This window comes from Chiloscyllium plagiosum, unplaced genomic scaffold, assembly GCF_037043375.1.
Source record: "Chiloscyllium plagiosum isolate Xiang-an unplaced genomic scaffold, Cpla_swu_hap1 HiC_scaffold_51, whole genome shotgun sequence".
Lineage (NCBI taxonomy): Eukaryota > Metazoa > Chordata > Chondrichthyes > Orectolobiformes > Hemiscylliidae > Chiloscyllium > Chiloscyllium plagiosum.
This window is the reverse complement of record NW_028270189.1, coordinates 26,906,787-26,918,619: the sequence shown is the minus strand read 5'-3', so window position 1 is coordinate 26,918,619 and position 11,833 is coordinate 26,906,787.

Here is an 11,833-nt window from a genome sequence, read left to right as displayed (position 1 = left end):
GCTATGTTTTCAACCACAGTTGGAAATCACACGTCGTGTGTGGGTAGAGGAGGTACAAATCGGTCTAGAGATTTGGGGGAGCTGAAAGTATGTACAGAGATTAAGAATGTCACCAAAACGGACAAGGGAGGGAACTACTCAGCACCAAAGGCTCCCCGAGCGGATCTGTGGTGGTACTGTGGAGGCGAAATATTGAGACCCACCCTACCACCGGATTGGAGAGGGATATGTGCAATTGTACAATTGGTAATTCCATTTATCCTGGCATTTGAGGAGGAAAAGATAGTGGGGAAAAAGGGAAGGAGTAAGAGATCACTGTTAGACACTTCTTTCGATGACAGGATTTATCTCGATTCTGTAGGAGTCCCTAGGAGGGTACCTGATGAGTTCAAGGCTCGTAATCATATTGCAGCAGCCTATGAGTCAGCTCTCTTTTGGTGGGTAACAATTAATAAAAATGTAGATTAGATAAATTACATTTTCTATAATCAACAGCGATTTATAAATTATACAATAGATGTGGTTAAAGGAATATCAGAACAGCTTGATGTGACAAATAGTATGGCATGGGAAAACAGAATGGCCCTCGATATGATTTTAGCAGAAAAAGGGTGTGTATGTGTGATGTTAGGAGGAAGCTGTTGCACCTTTATTCCTAATAACACTGCACCTGATGGTTCAATTACTCGGGTGCTAAGGGGATTGACTACCTTAGCAGAGGAACTGGCTGAGAATTCAGGAGTAGACACATCTCTCACGGGATGGCGTGAATCATGGTTTGGAAAATGGAAGGGGGTGGTGGTTTTCATCCTTACTTCCCTGATAGTAGTAGCCGGGGTATTGGTAGCCATTGGCTGTTGCATCATGCCCTGTATACGAGGACTCACCCAAAGACTGATTCAGACAGCCTTAATAAAACAGATACCCCTAAAATGGAATCAGGCAGAGGAACTTTGTCGATTAAATAATGAGGTGATGAGTGAGTCCAAGATGGATGAAATCTCCGGAATGATGCTTCTGAATTTTGGGGACAATGCTTAAAAGAAAAATGCAGAAGATAACAAATGGTAATTAAAGAAAAAGGGGGAAATTTTGGGATATAGGTAAAGTAGTGTCACTTCTGCAACATAATTATTTATGCAAGGTTTATGCACTCACACCAGTGTATAATGGTTTCAACCAAGAGCTGAGTCAACAAGAATGAAAACTATGTAAAAACAATGACTGCAGATGCTGGAAACCAGATTCTGGATTAGTGGTTCTGGAAGAGCACAGCATTTCAGGCAGCATCCAAGTAGCTTCGAAATCGACGTTTCGGGCAAATGCCCGAAACGTCGATTTCGAAGCTACTTGGATGCTGCCTGAACTGCTGTGCTCTTCCAGCACTACTCATCAAGAATGAAAACTATGTGAAGGAAATATATAATTGTTTTGTATTAGCTAAAATGTGCCTACAAGAATGAAACGTGCCTGCAGACAATGGTAGATGTGACAGACAAATTTGAATGTGCCTGCACTTTTCCAACACCACAGCTTCCTCACTTTCTCCAAATATGCTTAATGAACATGAAATGAAAATGTTAGCATCAGCAGTTGAACAAGACCAAATAAACACATTTTTTGAAATATCTATAGTGAAAACTTGTTTGAGAACATACAACAAATCAGATCGAACAACATCTCTTGCCGTTAGAACCCTTGGCCCTTCATAATAAAGAATAACCATGCTTTGACCAACCAGTATGGTGTATAACGACTGAACTGAAATACCAGAGGATAACGATTGCATTTATTGAAGGGAATGATAACCAGATCCTTACTGTGATAGTGGGAATTGATCTCAGGAACAATAAGATATTTACTGTGATTATTCCACTGAACAGTAATTAGATGGTCATGAAGATCTTTGTGTGGCTTTATGTGCAGTGTTTTGTTTGAACATTGATTTCAGTAACATTGAGATATTTTACAAGATTGACAATTGACAGTTAAAGATAAGTTTTAAAGGCAACATTTAAAAAAATTGTCAGTTTTGTTTAGCGAAACACAATTCTAAGTTTATGAAATCTCTACTGTGTGGAAACAGGCCATTTGGCCCAACAAGTCTACACTGACGTTCCAAAGAATAATCCACTCGGCACCATTCTGCTCTCAGATTACTGGACATTTACCCCTGACTAATGCACATAACCTACACATCCCTGAACAGAACGTACAGCTTAGCATGGCCAATGTACCTAACCTGCATATCTTTGGATTGTAGGAGAAAACCAGAACATGCAAACTCCACACAAACATATGGCCGAGGATGGAATCAACCCCAAGTGCATAACACTGTAAGACAGGAGTGTTAACCACTGATCCTCTGTTCTCAATGCCCAGCCCCCATGTTCAAGAGGTCTATGTAGCTGTTCATTGGTTCTCTTGTCCAGATACTAATTTATAATTGATATCGCTTTAATTGTGCCCGGAATTTTGAGATTTGTCTCAAAGTTAAGAAGAAAACGAGGAGCAATTAATATGAGAAGTTGAGAGAATAGAAAGCACAGTAAATTTAAATTACAGACTGTGAGAAACAATGCTCACTTACTTCAATAATTTCAGCCCAAGACAAGATCTGAAGCAATCAGTTTGTTTATTAGACGCTTGCAAGCGTGGTGCCTGGAATAAGGCACACAGAGTTTAGCAAATACATATCTTATATAGGATTCACTACTCCAAACCCGGTGTATCGAAAAGATTCCTGAAGGGCTTATGCCCAAAACGTTGATTCTGCTTCTCTTGAATGCTATCTGACCTGCTGTGCTTTACAGGCACAACGCTCTTGCTATTAGAAATATTTGACTGAACATTCAGAGACAATACTAAAATTTACCTCTGTCAATTTAATTTACTGCGCTTTCTATTCACTGAAGTTTTCATGTTAATTGCTCCTCTTTTTCTTCTTAAATCTGATACAAATTTCAAAATACAGAACACAATAAAATTCACATGAATTATAAATTTACATTCTGGGCAAGAAAACCAATGGAAGGCGATATAGAATTCTTGAACAGCCTACACATATGAATGAAAAAGCAATTCCTTCTAAAAAAAATGTTTCCACGTCTGTATCGTTTTCTCAATTCAATAATCCTGCAAGTAGTTTATAATTGTCAGTTGATCTCTCTGAATGAGTAGCTAATCAATGTCAATGTAACAGCTGAAACATTAACAACAGATTGATATCTGGGTGTTAAAGACCTTATTTGAAGCCAACAAATGTTTGGTATTTACTAGAATTCCACCAGAAAACATTCTTGAATCATAATACAAGAAGTGAGATATGTGAGAGATGTGCAAACCTTATTTTTAAATTAACAAACTCGAATATTTTCAAAGCATTTCAATCTTACGGTCAAAATGAACAGGTGAATGGAAAAATAAAAACAAGCTTCTGACAATTCATAAACTGAACAACAATTACATATTCACTTTGATCAAAGGACAGAGGAATATTTAGATGAATCACAACATTTAGTTACATAGTAGGTAACCAGCTGACTGACAAGTAATAGGTGGGAGCATTTGTTAGTTTCCTGAAGAAGATATCAACTTTATTTCCAATTTATAGCACGACAGAATAATGTTTAATGCGTATCAATTGTTTGAACTTGCCCCTTTGCAACAAAATAAAGGATCAATCTCATCGTAATCTTTAATTCTGCAATATTTTCAAATATTCTCCAGGAACTTATAAGCAATAGAATTAGATACAGGTATCCCCACTATCTGAAAGTACAGTGTTATTATGAAACCTTACATAAGCTGAAAAGGCGTAAATCGAAGAAGCTTGAATCTTTTTCCTTTTTTTTCGTAAAAGTGAAAATCCTCTTCAGATTTCTTCCAGTTAGAGAAAGCAGGGACAGATGTAAGTCTTTTGTAAAAGCAAAGTGGCTAAAGCAAACTTTCCCAAAGTAGGGGATACGTGTACACATATTTCTTGGTAACCTGACTCAAATAAGTATCACATTTTGTGATTATTCTTATTATAGATAAAAGCAGATCTAATGTTGGATTGAAAAGCAATTCAATCTGTGCTTGTGTACTCTCTAATCACCATTCAAAGCAGCTCTTGATATATTTCTGTTGAAGTTGTGATTTGAAACCTTCACTCGGGTCTAGTAATAGAGACCCTGCCACAGCTCCACAAGCTCCTTTCATAATGTTCCCACTCAGGACGGCAGGACTGCAATATTATGTTTAATGTGGTAACTCAAATCAAAACTCATCAGCTGTTTATTGCAGTAATTTGAATGGGAATTAATCAGGTAGTTTCTGTGTGTAATGGACTGGAAATTAAACAATATTTTACAATAACAATGGAATAAAGGAATGATAAACTTAAATAAACAGGAATCTCATGACAATTCTTTGAAAGACAAATTGACAAAACTGTGTGATCATTGTACTTTGATTTCTAATATGCATCAGTCACTCAATGTGAATATTCAGCTGAAGACAATTTCCCTTCCTTTCAACAACGTACTACTTTCACAAATTCAAACTGAACAGGCATTGAAAAAGGAAGGAACAAGCAGATGGTAATTCGATTTTCTTTACATAAACATGCGATTAATTTTAAGTAAGTTTTATATACGTAAAAAGGAAACTTATTGTGGTTCGAAATACAATAAATGTGAGCATGAAGTGAAATATAATCAAATCAATTTAACTGTGTTTTCTCAGTTAAAATACAGTTCAATATTCAAAGTAATCGAGTGATTGTACACTGCAATATCTTTAATTCAGTGCTGAGATATAATTCCATATTTATACCCCTTAGAGTGAAGCAAACTTGTGCCAGGAGTCAGAGGGGGTAGGGGAGGTCCTGAATGAGTACTTTGCTTAAGTATTCACGAGTGAGTGGGACCTTGTTCTTTGTGAGAACAATGTGAAACAGGCTGATATGGTCGAACAGGTCGATATTAAGATGGAGAATGTGCTGAGAATATTGAAAAATCATGGGGATAGATAAGTCCCCTGGGCCAGAAAGGATATAACTTAGGTTGTTATGGGAAGGGAGTCAAGGGATTACTGTGTTTTGGTGATGATCTTTGCATCCTCACTGTCCACTGGAGTCATACCAGATGATTGGAGGGTGGCAAACGTCATTCCCTTATTCAAGAAAGGCAACTGAAATATTCCTGGGAATCATCGATGAGTCAGTCTTACATCAGTTGTGGGCAAATTATTGGAGAGGATTCTGAGAGACAGGATTTATGATTATTTGGAAAAGGATAGATTGATTAGAGATGGTCAGCATGGCTTTGTGAGCGGCAGGTTATGTCTCACAAACCTTATTGAATTATTTGAGGATGTGACAAACACATTGGTGAGGACAGAGTAGTGGATGTGGTATGTCTGGACTTTAGCAAGGTGTTTGATTAGGTTCCACATGGTAGACTCATTTAGAAAGTAATGAGGTCTGGGATACAGGGAAACCTGCCTGGTTAAATAATAAATTGGCTGTCCCATAGAAGACAGGGTGAGATTAAATGGATAGTTTTCAGCTTGGAGCACGGTGACCAATGGTGTTCTGAAGGGATTAGTTCTGGGGCCTCTGCTCTTTGTGATCTTTTATAAATGACTTGGATGAGGAAGTGGAAGGGTGGGTTAGGAAGTTTCCAATGACACGAGAGTTGGTGGAGTTGTGGATAGTGTGGAGAGCCTTTGTAGGCTGCTAGAGGACATTGACATAATGCAGAGCTGGGCTGAGAAGTGGCAGATGGAATTCTACCTGGGAAAATGTGAAGTTATTCATTTTGGAATTTCAAATTTGAGTGCATATTTTCAGATTAAATGCAAGATTCTTGACAATGTGGAGGAACAGAGGGATTGTGGGGTGCACGTCCATATATCCCTCATAGCTGACATCCGAGGTGATAGGGTTATTAAGACAGTGTATGGTGTGTTGGCTTTCATTAGCAGGGATATTGAGTCTAAGAGCCACGTGTTTATGCTGCAGCTCTATGGATCAGTGGTGAGACTACACTTAGAATATTGTGTTCGGTTCTGATCACCTCATTATATATAGGATGCGGAAGCCTTAGAGAAGGTGCAGATGAGATTTATCAAGATGTTGCCTGGACTGGAAGGCATGTCTTCTGAAGAAATATTGAGGGAGCTGGGGCTTTGCTCATTGCAGTGAAAGAGGGTGAGAGCTTACTTGATAGCTTTGTGTAAGATGATGAGAGGCATAGATAGAGTGGATGATGAAAGACTTTTCCCCACAAAGTGGCATAATTTTAAGGTGAATTGGGAAAGTTGTGTGGAGATGTCAGAGATAGTTTCTTTATAGATAGTGGTGGGTGCGTGGAATGCACTGCCAGTGGTGGTAGTAGATTCAGATCCATCAGGGACATCTAAGCGACTCTTGGATAGGCACATGGATGATAGTAAATGAAGGGCATGTTGGTTCGTTTGATCTTAGAGTAGGATAAAAGGTCGGAACAACATCGTGGCCAAAGGGCCTGTACTGTGCTGTACTGTTCTATATTCTATGGACTGAAATGAACAATTATTACATATTAGCAACATATAGATTTTCAAAACTCTATTAGCATACTTAAGAATAATGATAAATTTCATCTTGCTATTTGACTGTGCTATCTGCAAAAATGACCAGAAATTATTGTAGGGAAAAGTAATTAGGCTTTTCTAAATTTATAAGGCTGGGATTACACAGATCATTCAAATGAGCAAAAGTCATATTTATAACAGTGCGAGTTGCAGCAGAAATAATGGATTCTTTTGTAGGTGCATTGATTGGAAATAAAATTGATTTTTATATTACTGTATAGGTACTGGGGAATATTGGATTAAATTCAGATATAAACTTCACTGCTGTGTTAGCAAGACTAAACTAAAGCATATAATAATTATTATCATGCAAATGCCTTAATAATTACTGTTAGAATTCTGGAAAAAAAGATATATTGCACCATTTTTCAAACAGTCAATAAATTAAATTGTGAACCTCAGTATACTTGTTACCCAGACCAATTATTATGCAAATTATTGTAATGGTAATGACTTAATAACTAATGCTAAATCCTAAACAGATACATTGGTTCAATAATTTGTCAGCCTGTTGCTCTGAAATTGATTGGATATTTATTAAGATCCGTAAACTGAGGGACAAAATATAATAGCTCACTTGATAGAATTGAGGGAAAAAATGAGACAGTGTTTATTGAAAAGGATTGTTTTTGTTTAAAAATGCAGTTGATGCAAGAATAATATATTTTCCTCCATTGGTTTTCTTGTAGAGACATGGTTTTTTTTAATTGTCATGATTCAATGTTGAGACACTTGTGTCAGAGTCTGCAAAGGGGAGAGTGAGAGAGAAAGAAATTTTAAAAAAGCAGAAAGGAAAGGAACTGGCGTGCAGAGGAGCTCCAACTGTAGTGTCTCACCCTACCAACATCTTATTGGGTGAGCTGGAATGCAGACTAGTCAAGGAACAACCTGACACAGTCATACGCTCAGAATTTTAGCTTACAATGTCCTAGACACCACCGTCACCATCCCTGTATGTCCTGTCCCACCGGCAGGACATGGATGTAACTGAAATGCTGGGACATGCAGGGTTATGGACTAAGATTGGCAGAATGTGATCAGTGTGATTTATTTAACATTTCTCCAGAATATTAAACTCCAGTACAATTTGAAAAGTTATTAGCGTCATCAGACTTGAACTACAAATGTCAGAAAAAAATTATCAGGAAGTTAAAGCACAGATCGAGGCCACTTGGCCCATCCCATATGTGTTGACTGTAATAGAACTCCCTAGGCTTTACAGCTTTTTGTACTCACCATTGAAAGCAACAATTTCAGACTGTGAACTCTGCCAAATATGCTTTTATAATCTGTTTTATAAATGTATTTCTTTGACAGCTGCACACCTTGTTTCCTTGTTTCTTTCCCAGCCCTCACTCCATTCCCTTGGCCTTGCGGGACGACCATTTCTGCTGTTTAATCTCTCCTGCATTCCCCCGTGTGACAGACTGCCTTTTTGTCCTTGTCTCACTCCCACCTTGCTCACAACTTGTGACATTTCTGATGGTTCCCAGACCTCTGTAACTATCACTGCGCCCCCTGGGTCAATGGCGCGAGTTTTGAATTCTCTTCCTCCTGAGATAATCAGAAATCTTTCCGGTTGCAGTTTCCCCCAAACTTTATTTTGAAAAGCAAAGCATTTGTGTCAGAGTCAAGTTTTTGTGAGCCTTCATCCACAATTCCCAGCATTTGGATGTAATTTGTGACCCTCTCACAGATGTGTAACGTTACTGGATTGGCTATGCTAACATGGCCGCAGTGTGCAATACAGGTGGGTTGGGCTAGCCATGGGTAATGTGGGTTTATGGGGATATGGTGGGTGAGCAGCTCATTGTGGACTCGATGAGCCAAATAGACTCTTTCTGCACCCACTGGATTCTGTGATTCTAACTAGTTGTGATTGTTGTCACATTTTCCTCATGCCAGGTTCATTTAACTCAGATACATATGATTCTGTGGGTGCTCGCTCACTCCTTCCCTTCAGTTTTACATCAATTTCACACTGTATGTGAAGGTGGGAATGGGTGTGTAAATATAAATACTCCAACCGAAACCCCTCACAGGTCAGGACATGTTTCTGCTAATTTCATCACTCACAAGGAACAGGAAAATAAAGGTTCAGTCACAAATCTTACAGGAACATAGCGGTTATAATTACCAGGAAAGGCTGAACAGCTGAAAACGCTTTTCTCAAGAGGAGGCTCAGAGACAGCCTGGTACAAGTAGAAAGCTTTGTGTCTGTGTTTTCAGAGATTTGTGGTTGAAATCATTGGGTTGGAAGCATGTTTCATTGCCCCAGATCATCAAAGGTGCTATCTAAATGTGCATCTTTCTTTCTATCTGTCTGAGTTAACAATCAGATGGACAGGTCAATGTCTGAGTGTCTTACTAAATCCCTGATTGAATGTCTCCCCCTCCAAACTCAGGTGCCTCACCACTCACTGGGTCATGTGGAAACTCTGCCGTTACAATGAGAACTGTTTTTGCTGTCACCACTCCTCGTGCTTCCGCCTAACCCCGACTTCCCTTCATTAAATCCCAGCTGCCTCTAGCCCTCCCACATGGACATGTTGAAGAGCATGACAGGAGAATGGATTGAAACCGAGAGTTCAATAGCCAGAATGAAATAGAAAGAAGAAAATAAACGGTGATTGTGGATCCCAGGAGATACAGACTCCAGGATTAGTCCTTGTGGGAATTCCTGCAGTAATACAAGACAGCATTCCATGATGAGTTAACCCGGGTGGCAAGGCAGGGAGCCACTGAACATGGGGCAGGTTGAGTTCAAACACAGGAGGTTTGTTCAGTCAGTAACAGTGTGTTCGACATGGAGGTGAAGTGAACAGTGAGGGGAAATGTTACCACAAGCTGCCGATGGATAACTTGCATTGGAACAGGAGGAGGCCATCAGCCCCTCAACCCTACTCTGCCATTAATGATGATCATAGCTGATGTGTGACCTAACGTACAACTTTCAAAACCCTCTAATTTCATCAATAAACTCCTCTGCAACACACAAGATGAGTATTGTAAAACTAAACATCTGCAAATGCTGGGACATCAGAAACAAAATCAGAAATTGCTGGAAAAATTCAGTAGTTCTGGCAGCATCGGTGGAGAGTGAACTGTTCGTGTCCAGTGACCAGCTGCAGCTGTCCATTCTGCTGTTTCTGTCACACTGGAACAGGTTCTGGTGCGGGGGAATGAGATTGTCAATAACAACTGACAAAATAGGAGGATGTACTCAATCAGAATTAGGAATTCACTTACCCCTCCCAGTGGGACACACACCGACAAAGTCACACTGCGGAGAGGCCGTTCACCTGCCCCACGTATGGGAAGGGATTTACTCCATCTTACAATCTGCTGAGGCACCAGAGATGGCACAGTGGATTTCGACCCTTCACCTGCTCCATGTGTGAGAAAGGATTCATTCAAATCTCTCACCAGCGGAGACATTAGTGCATTCCCACTGGAGAGAGGCCATTCACCTGCTCAGTGTGTGGGAAAGCATTCACTCAGTCCTCTGACCTGCTTAAACACCAGTGAGCTCACTCTGGGGAAATGTCATTCATTTGTTCACTGTGTGGGGGGAGATTCACTCAAATGCAGCACCTGCGGAGTCTCCAGTGAGCCCACACAGGGGAGAGGACATTCAGATGGTCAGTGTGTGAGAGGGGATTCAGTAATTCATCCTGCCCCACTGAGAACCCAGTGAGCCCAAACCGCGGGAGAGCTCATTCAGATGCTCAGTGTGGGAGAAGGGATTCAGTGATTCATCGCTCCTGCTGAGACTCCAAGGAGCCCACACTGAGGAGAGACCGTTCAGATGCTTAGTGTGAGAGAAGGGATTCAGTGATTATTCCTGCCCCAGAGACTCCAGCGGGTTTACTCTGGGTAGGAGCTGTTCACCCCTCTGTGTGACAAGGGATTTGCTGCATCTTCAACATGATTGAGAGACCAGTGAGTGCTCACAGGGAAGTGGTCATACACCTACACCGTGTGGACTGCAGGATTCTCATTCTGATGTTACTATCCATCAGAGTCAGGAGTGGACCTTGTCCATGATGACACTGTTGGAGTATTGATGTTGTTGTTGTTAACCACATTAACTGGGCTGGAGTTGACTGAACTTACATTGCCACTTTCTGAACCTCAGGATGCCTCTCTGGGCAGTAAGTGTCCACAAACAGCAATGTGACAAGGAGCAGGGATCATCTGTTTTGATTTAAATTGTGATTGCAGCACGGCTGCTTCACAGCCTTGGAGTCCAGCCTTGGCCAACAGCCTGTGTGGAGTTCCCACATTCTCCCCATGATAGTGTGGGTCCCCTCCAGCTGCTCTGGTTTCCTCCCGCAGTCCAAAGATGTGCAGGTCAGGTGGATCAGTCCTAAATTGACCACAGGATCCAGGATTGTGCAGACTAGGTAGATCAGCCATGGGAAATGCAGTGTTACAGTAAGAGTGCTCTCGGCGTGATGTTCTTCAGTTGGTCGGTGGGGTTTGATGGGCCAATGCTCTCCTTCCACACTGTCGTGATTCTATTCTATGATTGAGGATAAAGGCTACACAGCAGGGTGTCCTTGGAGAAGGAACATGTGGTATGCATCAGTGCTCTCGATGCCTTCAGATAGAGGTGGGCATCTCAGGGGATACAGTGCTTTATCTCCACCATTGCCCCCCTCCCCACAACTCTACCTCGATTTTGTCCCTTCTCATTCTGTCACTTGTAATGGTTTGCTTGGCCAGTAATGGGCTTTGTTTATAAATATTCAATTGGTAACACAAATGGTTTACTGCTGGTGATTATATGTCTAGATTAGAGTGGTGCTGGAAAACCAAAGCAGGTCAGGCATGATCCGAGGAGCCAGAAAATCAATGTCTTGACAAAAGCCCTTTTCCAGCACCACTCTGATCTAGGCTCTGGTTTCCAGCATCTGCAGTCCTCACTTTTGCACTGCTGGTGATTATATGTTAGCCAAAAGCAAAATGGCGTAATGATGATTTTGATGGTGGAAAGGTTGCTGTGATAACATTTCTGGGTCGGAGAAATGGGGAAAAAGAACGCTTCACAGCTCATTGAACGAGAACTGAAAAGCTGTTAAATCAAACCTCAGACAGGGAGGCAATATTTCCCTGAGGTTTGAGTAACTGGAAAGTGATGGTGTCCGGGAATAGACAGGATTTTGTTTTACAGGAGGTTGAAAGCTTTAAAACTGTTATATTCAGACAG